We start from the raw sequence: 12,181 nt of genomic DNA, 5'->3' as shown, positions 1-12,181 counted from the left end.
TTTTAAAGATTTTATTTATTTATTTGACAGAGTCAGAGACAGCCAGCGAGAGAGGGAACACAAGCAGGGGGTGTGGGAGAGGAAGAAGCAGGCTCATAGTGGAGGAGCCTGATGTGGGGCTCGATCCCATAACGCCGGGATCACGCCCTGAGCCGAAGGCAGACGCTTAACCGCTGTGCCACCCAGGCGCCCCAANGCCCATTTTATGATTTGTTTATTTGTTTCTCGTGTATTGAGTTTGAGAAGTTCTTTGTAGATCTTGGATACCAGTCCTTTATCTGTGGTGTCCTTTGCAAATATATTCTCCCATTCCGTGGGCTGTCTCTTAGTTTTTTTGACTGTTTCCTTGGCTGTGCAGAAGCTCTTTATCCTGATAAAGTCCCATAAGTTCATTTTATCTTTTATTTCTCTTGCCTTTGGAGATGTGTCGTGAAAAAGGTTGCTCTGGCCGATGTCATAGAAGTTGTTGCCTATGTTCTCCTCTAGAATTTTGATGGATTCCTGTCTCACATTGAGGTCTTTCATCCATTTGGAGTTTATTTTTGTGTATGGTGTGAGAGAGTGGTCAAGTTTCATTCTTTTGCATGTAGCTGTCCAATTTTCCCAGCACCATTTATTGAAGAGACTGTCTTTTTTCCACCGGATGTTTTTTCCTGCTTTATCAAAGATTAGTTGCCCAAAGAGCCGAGGGTCCATTTCTGGGTTCTCTATTCTGTTCCATTGGTCTATGTGTCTGTTTTTGTGCCAGTACCATGCTGTCTTTGTGATCACAGCTTTGTAGTACAACTTGAAATCCGGCATTGTGATGCCCCCAGCTTTGTTTTTCCTTTTCAACAATTCCTTGGCGATTCGTGGCCTTTTCTGGTTCCACGCAAATTTAAGGGCTGTTTGTTCCAGTTCTTTGAAAAGTGTCATTCCATTTTGTTTCTTTTAAGTGGAGGTTAGTGATTAGAAACCAAAATCTGGGTGCTAAGGTGTATACATTGCTGCTGGGGTGTCACTGCCTCTAGGCTCTCTAAGCAGACAGTTAGAAAATATATGTATGTATATATGTACACACGCCATATATATGTACATCTGTAACTATTTCTGTATTCCTGTGTGGGTGCAAACATATGTATGATGTTTGTATGTGTGTGACCATATATATATCTGTGTGTATGTATATTATAGATTTTAAATTGTAAAACCATGACTTTTAGATCATAAAGCCAGAATTCATATTGATAACCCCATCTTAAGTCCAGCCAACCTCTTTCCAGTTTTATAAGTATATTCTCAAGCAGGGAAGAACTCGGCTCCTTTTAGTCTCAGTATATTTACTTATTTATTTGCTTGGTGTAACCAGTTTCCCAGCCACAGAGATTGTCTCCTCCACCTCTGTACCCCACTCCTCACGCCTTGGAATCCTGTCAATCGGCTCTCTGACCTGTTTTGCCATATGGCCTCCCTGCCGCCTTATAGTCCTTCAGCTCCCCCAAACACTGTGACTGTAGTCTCTGGGCCTGCTGGCCTGTGCCTCCTTATAATTCCTCCTCTCCTGCCCCACCTGCCTCCTTAGCTAACTCCTCTATGATGGAAGGGGAAGGGGTAGGGGACTGTTACTTTTTGAAGGACACTTTATGTTTTTTGTTTGTTTATCGAAGTATAATTTACATCATGTAGTAAAGTTAATCCTTTTGAGATACACTTACTTATCTGTGAAATTTGACAGACATAGTACAGTCATGTAAGGACTGTCACAGTCAAGACATAGAATACTTTGTTACCACAAAGAGTCCCGTTTCCAGTCAAGCCTTCTTCCCATCCCCAGCTGCTGGAGATCACTGATCTGATTTCTTTTTCTATGGTTTTGCCTTTTCTAAAATGTCATATAAATGGAATTACTGCATAGCTTTTTGTGTCTGGATTCTTCCACTTTGTGTTCTTTTGAGATTCATCCATGCTGTTTTATATATTAGTAATGTTCCTTTTTATTATTGATATTTATTTATGCATGTACCACAATTTGTTTTTCCATTTACCAGTTGATGGACTCTTGGGTTTTCAGCTTTTAAGGATTATGACTAACGATCCAATAAATATTTGTATGTATATAGTTTTTGTGTGGACATATATCTTTTTTTTTTTTTTTTTTTTTTTTGAGAGCCAGCGGAGAGTGGGGGCAGAGGGAGAGAGAATCCCAAGCAGGCTTCATGCCCAGCACAGAGTCCAGCAGGGGACTCGATCTCATGACCCTGAGATCATGACCCAAGCCAAAATCAAGAGTTGGAAGCTTAACCAACCAGGCGCCCCATCTTTTCTTTCTTTTTCTTTTCTTTTTTCCTTTTCTTTTTTTTTGGTATGTATGGGCATGTATCTTCATTTCTTTTGGGTAAATATGTAGGGGTAGGGTTGCTGGTCATATCTGAAGCATGTTTAAGAAACTACCAAACTGTTTTACAAAGTGGCTTACCATTTTTGCATTCCCATCAGCATTGACTATATGAGGAAGTTCTAGTTGCTCCACATCCCTATCTGTATTGTCAATTAAAAAGAAAATGTTGAATCCTTCTCATAGGTATATAATGGTGTCTCTTTGTCGTTTTTAAATATTATTTCCCTAAATATTATTGGTGTTGAGCATCTTTTCATTTGCGTATTTGCCATCCATATCTCTTCGATGATGGGTCTGTTAAATCTTTGCTTATTTTAAAAATTGGGTTGTTTGTCGTCTTTTTTTTTTCTTTTAAAGATTTTATTTATCTATTTGAGGGAGAGAGAGAAAGCGCATGAGCAGGGAAGGGGCGGAGGGAGAAGGAGAAGCAGACTCCGTGCTGAGCAGGGAGCCCAGCGGAGGGCTAGATCCCAGGACCCTGGGATCATGACCTGAGCCAAAGGCAGATGCTTAACTGACTGAGCCACCCAGGCGCCCTGGGTTGTTTGTTGTCTTAATGAGTTTTGAGCGTTCTTTATATATTCTTGCTTCTAGTCCTTAATCAGTTATGTGTTTGCAAGTATTTTTTCCCATTCTGTCATTTTATTATAAATATAGTTTCTTTATATAACTTAATAGTTATGTAGAAAGGTTGGACTGGATTCTTTGGGGCTTTCACTATAGCTTTTATTCTGTGAATGCCCAAGGGAAATCTTTGTAAGAGGATCAATCCAGGCTTGAGGGGAGTAGGAGATCCTGGAGGATCCAGTGGAATTAATTGCCTCCTCCCGGTGACTGAGGGTACTTGTTGAGAAAAGAAAGCAAGGACTGATGGAAAAATAAGACGGGTGATGGTGGTGGCTGGAGTCTTTGGTGGGAGAGTTCAGTGTAGCCAGTTCAGGGGTGGGAAAAGGGCTGCTAGAACTGTTCACAAAAGGAAGGTAAGGAGCGTGAGAGGAGCCACGGAGCTTTAACATGGATTCCGTTCAACTAGGTGAGATCCAGCCAGGGGTTCATTTGGCATAAAGAGAGAGGCTCCGTGAGGGGATGTGACTTTCTGAAGATTATGGGGGTTGTGAAGTGGCAGAGCTGGGGCTTAAATTCAGATCTTTGAGAACAGCTGTGAAGAAGGGCATCAGCTCATGAGAGGGAGGGGAAAAACTAGAAATCTGATTAAGCTGGGTGACCTGTTTTTGTTATTCTGTATGTCTTCTGCATAATTTATAAATACTCTTCCTGTATGTACTCAGTATTCAGTAAAACATAGCAAAACTGCAGTGACAGCAGAATTGGTGATTGGTAAGAGTTTAAGTATAAATTCAACTGGAATATATTTTGGATTAAGCAGAAAACACTAGAAATCAAATAGGAATGGATTTTTGGCACAGCAAGAATGTTTGATTCTTTCTGACACCCAAAGGGAAAGGATACTAAAGACAGTGAGATATCATAGACCTGGCTTTTGCTGTTATAATTAGCTATGAAAATACTAACTCTCAAGGTTAGGATTTACTGGAATTGGAATTGCCTTTGGATTAAAAGAGAATGGTGAAAGGAAATATCTGGAAAAACCTGATAATAATAGTTATTATTTTCTCGGATTCCTGCTATAATTCACTATAGGGCACTGTGTTAGGCTCTTTGCCATTACATTTTCCTGATCCTTCATAACCTTGCAAAGTATTTGGTGATATTACATTCCTGTTTTACACATGCAGAAATTGAGATTCAGAGAAATGAAATAACTTGCCCAAAGTCATAACTGGGATTCATCCCTGGGCCTGTGTGGCACCAAAGCTTGGTATCTTTTCACTGTGCTGGGGCTAATCATAGTGTCCTGTGTAGACCGGCATTCTTCCACAGTGGTTTCTTACCAGTTCACTGCAAGATAGGTACAGAAATGGATTGTGAGCGCTGAGAAACTTTTATAGCAATTTGACAGAGTAATTTTATGAGTGTCAAATCTAATGATAACAAGTTTGGGCTTGTACTTTTGTGTCTTTGTTTCTTAATATTTCAGTTTTTTCTAGTAATTCATTTTATGGTGTTTTTGAAAGTACCATTCTGTGATGGACCGAAACTTGACGAACAGAATTGCTGCAAGTCACTCGTGAAGCCCTGCCCTGTACTGGGCCACTTCTCTGCTCTTTAGACGCTTGCATCTTTCTAGTTTGCTGTCGCACTGCGACTGACTCTGAGTTCTGAATGGCAGGGGAGATAGGGTCAGGGGAAGGGAAAGAGGCAATAGGGGAAGGTGAGGGTCTGGGGAAAGAGTTTTTGGGAGAAGTCTCTAGACTTTGACCTCAAGCGGTAGCAGTAAGGAAGGGTGAATCCCAGTTCTCTCCTAAGATGAGGCACACAGTGCCTCCTTTGGCCAGATGTAGTATTTGAATTATGGTTGGCTTTCTGCTGAGTCCTCACTTGCTTTTTATTACACCCTGCAGCGATGCTGGTTGTTGTAGAGGAGGACAAATATGGGAGATGGAATTTACAGAAATAAAGTTAACTGAAAGTAGAAATTCTGAAAATTGAAAACCTCCTTTTCTCTCCTCACAACTACACGCACAGGAACCCGTACCTTGAAGTATTTTCCCTTTAAGGAAAAGACTGCAATTCTTTGGCAGGGCCGAGAGTTTTGATTGGCCTCCTCTACTGCTGTTTGCCACGAAGAATCCTGACCAGTCCAGTTCTGCTTACAGCTGGTTTGGGAGTCAGCAGAGCTGCCAAGTTCTCTGTACCTAATCTGAAATGTGCTGGTGTTCCGGGAGCGGGCCAGGTCCCTCGGATGCGCCTCCTACAGTTCAGCTTTCCACGGGGCCGGGAGGAAACGTGCCCCTGCTGTTTCTGGAGTCCCACGTCAGAGACTCTTACTTCTCTCCGAATGCCTTTGAAGTCTTGCCAGTTTAGGGAGGGGAGGGGTTCAACTCACCGAAGGGGGTATGTTTCTCTGGAGCTTACCCAGAATGGGACACCATATCCAGGGGCGCAGGGAAAGGAACCCACTCATCCTTCAGGTTAACTAGGATATGAGATTAAGGAAAGTGGTCACGGTTTTATAGGATTGTTTTTCTCTCCACTTCCAGATGTGAAATGGCAAAACAGACCCTCTGAGAACTAGGCCCCCCTGTTGGTGACCAATGTTAGTTATGAAGGAAACATCGATCACCTTGACCTGCGATCAAAGCAAACGTTGTACGTCTGACCTCTTGTCTAAGACCTTACATGTGGTCTCGAGTAATGCCTGCCATTCTGGTTGTGGTCCAGGGCGTGGCTGAAGGCAAGGTGGTAGACAAATAACACTTCTAATCCCGAACCTTTTACTTGCTCAGCTGGTTCTTAATCCCTAGGACCCAACCTCGGGTCAAGAATTTGTTCCTGGGGGCGCCTGGGTGGCACAGCGGTTAAGCGTCTGCCTTCCGCTCAGGGCGTGATCCCGACGTTATGGGATCGAGCCCCACATCAGGCTCCTCCACTATGAGCCTGCTTCTTCCTCTCCCACTCCCCCTGCTTGTGTTCCCTCTCTCGCTGGCTGTCTCTATCTCTGTCAAATAAATAAATAAAATCTTTAAAAAAAAAAAAAAAGAATTTGTTCCTGATTGCCATAGGTCCAACTGTTGAGATAGTTCGCAGTGCTCCTGCGCTGGTGACGGCTGTCGCTTGGGGGATGGTGTAGGTAGGTCCGCTCCTCACTCTCTGGATAGAAACTTACTTAACATTTAATGAGCCCTGTGATAAGTTTAGGCAGTTTATAATGCCACCCTTTAAATTTCGTGGTGAAAAAATTTTGGTAATTATCAGATTTATTAGAACCCTCTTAAGAGTTTAACAGACGCAAGAAGATAAGAGATAAGAGAATGAGGCACACGGAGGAAACAGCAGTCAGGGATCTTGCAGTACTTTAAAATTACCTCATTGTTATCAAGTCCTGAACTAAAATTATATTTGAACAGCTCCGTGTCTCTCCAGTAGATGAGATATTTCCTGAGGATAGGGTAGTTTCTAATTCTTTTTTTTTTTTTTTTTTTTTTTTTCCCCAGAGAATTTTGCCNAGAATCTGGCCTTCTTGGTAGATTCACTAAATATTTGTTGAGATCAATTAAATCAATAAGAAGCTTCTAAGCACAAAGAACAGAGTTGTATTTCAGTGGTTTCTTTGTGAATTGAATTCTCCAGGTCTCTGTGCTGTATTTCTCTGATTAGGTTGCTGGGCCCAGATGACTAGCCTGGTACTTGCCTTTAAACATTTTATGCCCTGCCTTGGTTATGTTGTCGCTAAGCGATATGAGCACGGGATGTGGCCTATAAAGTGTACTCGCTGACAGGCTCTGCCCATTCTCCGCCACCACACACCTAACTCCTTTCCGTGTGGTCTTTGGGAGCAGTAAGAAAATTGCTTTGAAGTGCCGATTCTTAGGGGAAACTGATGGCTAGTTGTGTATGTACTCTTTGTATTTGTTAAGTGTGTGGATTTGAGGAGGTCATGGTGCTGGAAATAATCTTAGAGAGTCTGCCGTACCCCCACGTTTTGCTGGTGATAAAACAGAGACCCAGAAAGGTTAAGTGGTTTATTCCTAGCCACGTGGATACTTCATGGCCATCGAGACTTTTCTTCTGGTCTCCTGGATCTTAGGTCTAGGTGTTTATCACACTACCAGAGAAGTCTTTAGTCTTGGATTTTTTTTTTTTTTTTTTATAGAAAGCCTCAGTAAAAATCAAATTCCTGCAGAAGCAAATATTGGCAGTTTAGCTTAGGAATGTGAGTGGAAAAACATTTTCCTTTCTGAATGCTAGGAGAACTATCCCACAGTTTCTCTTTCTACTCTTTGCATGATGTTACAAGACGGAAAAGTTTCATAAAGGATATGCTTCATTTAATGCAGAAAAAAGTAGGCCACTTTGCATTTCTAAAAATAACATTTAAAAAAATCCCAAAATTGTGTAAAGAAGTATTTTAGGTGCACAAATGCTGTAATTTTCTGGGGGTTCCTGGGCCTGGGGAGGATGCTAGCTCTCTGAATGCTCTGTATTCTTATAGAACTCTTTGAGGTGACCCCAGAATGGGAGATGGAGAAATGTGCTCTGAAGGGTGATTTGGGGGGAAGGGATGAGAAAGCTGCAGGCGGGAAAGCTCAGCGTAGTGGTTTTAGGGAGTTTGCATTTCATTTTATGTTTTTAAAGGAAAGGCCTGCTAGGAGCTTGGTCCTAACTGATTCCAGATGGGCCTGCTACAGTACAAAGGTTTTCAGTGTGTTTGGGATAGGGCAGACCAAGAGGGCCCCCTGAGCACTTCCTGTGCAGCTCTGCAATTGTACTCACCTAATCAGAAACAGCCCTGCGTGCTGGAGCTCAGGGGCAGCCATCTTGGGTTCTCTTCGTGCCTCGTTCTGTGAACTGCCCTTTCCTCCTGTCTGGTTTACCTCTGCATCCTAGTCCCCTTCCCTCCCTCATCTCTTCTCCTTTGTTTGCAGGGAATATTTTATGTATATATGTATGTATGTTCCTCCCTATGCCCTTGGGATGGGAACTGGGAGGAGGGGAGAGGAGGAAAGGGGGGTGGGAAGGGAGGAGAGGAGGGTAGAATGGCCAAATTAAAGGCAGATGCTGAAAGGCTTTTTTCCTGGACCCGGGAGTTATTTGCTGGCAGTGGGTATCAGGAACATGAGAATGTGAAGCAAACTTGGAAGATGAAGCCACCATTCATTCATTCCCCCCCCCCCCCCCCCCCCCGCAATCCTGCACTCTTTCCAAAAGGTTCAAAATGTTGCAAGTGGGTGGTTTCTTTACATCATGAACTGAGTATCACTGGCCCTTTCTGGTTGTGTGCCACAGGGCGAGTGTGACAGTGATTTTAAATTCAGGAGGATAGAAAGGTGTTTTGCACTCAGACCCCAGCATCGTTGCCACAGGAGCGTCCCGTCTGTGCGCTGACGTCTGCTGGAATTTGGCCAGCTTCTCAGCTATTGCAGGTGCTCTGCACAGGTTAAAAGTAGATTTTTGGTGATGCTCTGCTGCAGGGACAATGAGTTGTGCTTAGGGGCCTTCCAGACTCCACCAGGGATATATTTTATGCATAAATTTGACTTTCTATTTTGGGGCAGATGCCTGTTAGACTTGAGGGTATGCTTGGTGTTTGAATCTCATTTTTTGGATCTAGCTGATGGTTGCAGAAAGTGGTCCCAGGGTTTTATCTGGGTCTTTGTAGTTTTATTCTGATCCATTTGGCTATTGTATCCATGTTGTTGCAAAAACGTGAATTTATTCAGATAGAATATTGAAAAATACTATGTAGGCATAAAGTTCCCAGCAGCGTAGATTTGTTTTCCTGACCTGTCCTTACTTTCAGTGCCCCTTTTGCCCTCATGTAAGTATGTTGTTTTTGTTTTTTTTTTTTTGAGTCAGATATGTGGAATATATTGTTTGGTGAACAGTTTTTGTGCTGTTTCTAGATATGTTGTCTGGGAGATATAGTTGGGAAATGGGAAAGGGAAATATTTGAATTTATGGGGTATTCTGTTGTTAGTGGCAATCATGGGTCAGAGTATTTAAAATTGGGATTTCTTAAGCTAGGTCACATAGTCACCCTTCCTGTGAGTGAACCTTAGCAATACGGCACTGAAGCTACTGGAGAGTTACCTAGTATTTTTAACCATCAGCTGCTTGTGATAGTGTGCTCATTTTACCAGGAAGATCTTCCCTCTTACCTTTATTTTCTAAAATCCTCCTTCAGGCGTAAAGGAGAGAAGGCAGGTAAGGTGTGTTGTTTGTCTTGGCTATTATTTGCCAAGTATCAGACTCCTATTATCTCACTTAATACTCGGTGGCCTTAACTCCATTTGCAGAGGAGAAACTTGCCCAGTGTCACACAGCCAGTAAGTGTCAGAGACATTTTCAACCCAGTATATTCTGGATCCAAAGGCGGTATATGTCCTCTCGCACTCCGAGTTATAATAAGTCCTAAACTCCTCTCAGAAAAATATTCTTTTCGAAGGAGAATGCGGCGATTAAAATTTTTTAACGATCATTTAAAACTTACTTTTATTGTCATCTTCCACCCTTTTTAGGCATGCTGACTTCATGTCTCTGATACATAAAAAGCTGATACTGGGGAAAGGAAGGAGGTGAACCATTTAGTTACTGTTTATTAAAGAGAGGCTTTGAGGCTCCGAAAATTGCTTCTTTTTAATTGAAAATTTTATTGGGATAATTGTAGATTTATGTGCAGTTGTATGAGAGCCGCTTTTGAAATGGCAGAAAAGCAGAGGTTCTGATTGAGAGGCAGATGGACACCTTTGCTCATCTTCTATGGGCGTGGAAGGAGATTCCGTAAGGGGCTCTTGAGACTTCTGCTTTGCCTGAGCAGCTCTCTGCTGTCTTTGGGATGCACAATTGCTGTAAATACTGTCAAATACTGTCAGTACTGTACTGAGAGAGGCCCTCAATTGCAGTTTCTAGTTCAAGGAGGCCATACCATGAAATCTTGATTGGCTTGAGCAGAGACAACATTCAGAATGAAGGGATGGATTGGAGGTGGAGGAAAATTGGAACCCAATTAAAAATTAGAAGAATGAGTTGGAATTGCTAGGGGTGAATCAACCAGACGTCTTTGGTTGGGATCACCAGGAAGACTCCTTTCACTCTTTTAGTTAGATGTCATCTTCTGAAGGAGGCCGCCTTTAACCTAAAGTACATATATCTCAACTTACTTTAACGTTTATCGTGGTTTGTAACTAAGTACTTACTTGGTAGAATGTTTTGTCCACAGTTTGTCCACAAACTTCATGAGGGCAGGACCATGTCAGTTTTTCACACTCTATACATTGTCCCTAGACTATGGGACCACAGGAAGTATATGCATCATAAAAGTTGGTTGAATGAATGAACACCATAGGAAATTATGGTTCTTGCTCAAGAGCTTAATTCTTAGCTGGTCAAGCCTTTGCCTGTTATTTTGGGTCAGAGTACTGACTTTGAAATTTTTCTAGATAAAATAGTTTTAATGTGATAGACTTCTTTTCTTTTTATCTCATAAACAAGGTAGTAAACTGTTTTAGCTTGAGGTCATCCCTTAAGTTCTGCTAATGGATTCTTGCATTATTTCAGAAAATATGCTTAAGGCTTAGAAACCGAGGCTATGAAGCATCTGGTCTACTTTGACCTCTAAAATGATCAGACTTGTTCTTTTCCCTCCTGTTCTACATGTTTGGAAGAGTAGCATGATTCTATTTTGAGGCTTGTTACAAAATAGGAGAATAAAGAAAACTCGATGACTCTGGTTTAAAAACTCTCTGCTCATCTGAATTGGTTTAATAACTATTTTTTTGTTTAACCCCTTCAACTTCTTATCCCAGAATTGACCTTCCTAAATTTACCTCTCATAAAGGGGTTATAATTATTTGATTCCTATCTCACTGAGACTCTTTCTTAAGCTTGGCTGTTCTTCTTCTCCTTTTTTTAAAGGTAACCTTTCTCTCCAAGACTAGGAGGAAAAAGGATAAGTAATTATGGGCAAGAAAATTGGAAAACATTTAAGGAAAAAATATAAGGTTGTGTGGGTGTGTGAGAATATGTGTGTTTACATATGTATTTTTTCCCTTCTCTGCCCCACTCTTTAGCTAGAATGAGATTTTTTTTTTTTTAATTTCAGGAAAAATTGCGTGATTTCCAAATCTAGCTGTTTCTTTTAGGTAGTTGAGCCATAAAATACTGAATTTGTAGCTGTTATCTTATTAAGATCTTAGGTGTACTCTTCTGAAAATTGGTAAATGATGTTTTTAGATATGTGTATTGAAGAAGCAGTAGCAGTAATAATGTAATGCCTTTGTCGTGCTGTTCCTTATTGAAATAGAAATTTGCTTGGATAGCCCAGGATGGTAGAGGATTATTTATTATTTTTGAGCTCTGATGTCAAAATCCTCACAGCTAATGTTCGAGTGTCATACCATTAGCTAAGAATATTCACTTAGGATAGGGATCTTACATACCATGTTTAGGACAGGGATCTTACATACCATGTTTAATTCATAGATTTTTTTGATTTGGTTGATGGAAGAAAACCTCACTTATTTATATACACATACATGATGTGCTGGTAATTTCAAAAATATACATTTTAGATGCTACTTTATTAAAGTTTCTAGAGGAAAACATATGAGAATATCTTCATGATACTTACTTGAACCAGGACATAAATACTAATTATAAAGGAAAAAAATGATAGATTGTCTACATTAAAATAAGAAATATATATTCATTAAAAGACACTGTTAAGAAAGTAAAAAGGCAAACCACAGAGTTTAGGAAAAGATATTTGCAATACAGGTATCTGGCTGGTATCCAGAATCTATAAATAACTCCTACAAATCCATATATAAAAGAAGTCCTATCAGAAGACCCAAAGAAATGGAAAAAACGTTCCAGGCTCATGGATTGGAAGAAAAAATATTGTTAAAATGTCTGTGCTACCTAGAGCAATCTATGCATTCAATGCAATCCCTATCAAAATAACATCAACTTTTTTCATAGAAATGGAACAAATAATCCTAAAACTTATATGGAACCAGAAAAGACTCCGAATAACCAGAGGACTGTTGAAAAAGAAAACCAAAGCTGGTGGCATCACAGTTCCGGACTTCAAGCTCTATTACAAAGTTGTAATCATCAGTATGGCACTGGCACAAAAATAGACACATAGATCAGTGGGACGGAATAGAGAACTCAGAAATGGACCCTCAACTCTGTGGTCAACTAATTTTCGACCAATGGAAA

The sequence above is a fragment of the Ailuropoda melanoleuca genome, chromosome 15, assembly GCF_002007445.2.
Source record: "Ailuropoda melanoleuca isolate Jingjing chromosome 15, ASM200744v2, whole genome shotgun sequence".
Classification (NCBI taxonomy): domain Eukaryota; kingdom Metazoa; phylum Chordata; class Mammalia; order Carnivora; family Ursidae; genus Ailuropoda; species Ailuropoda melanoleuca.
This window is presented reverse-complemented; position numbering follows the sequence as displayed.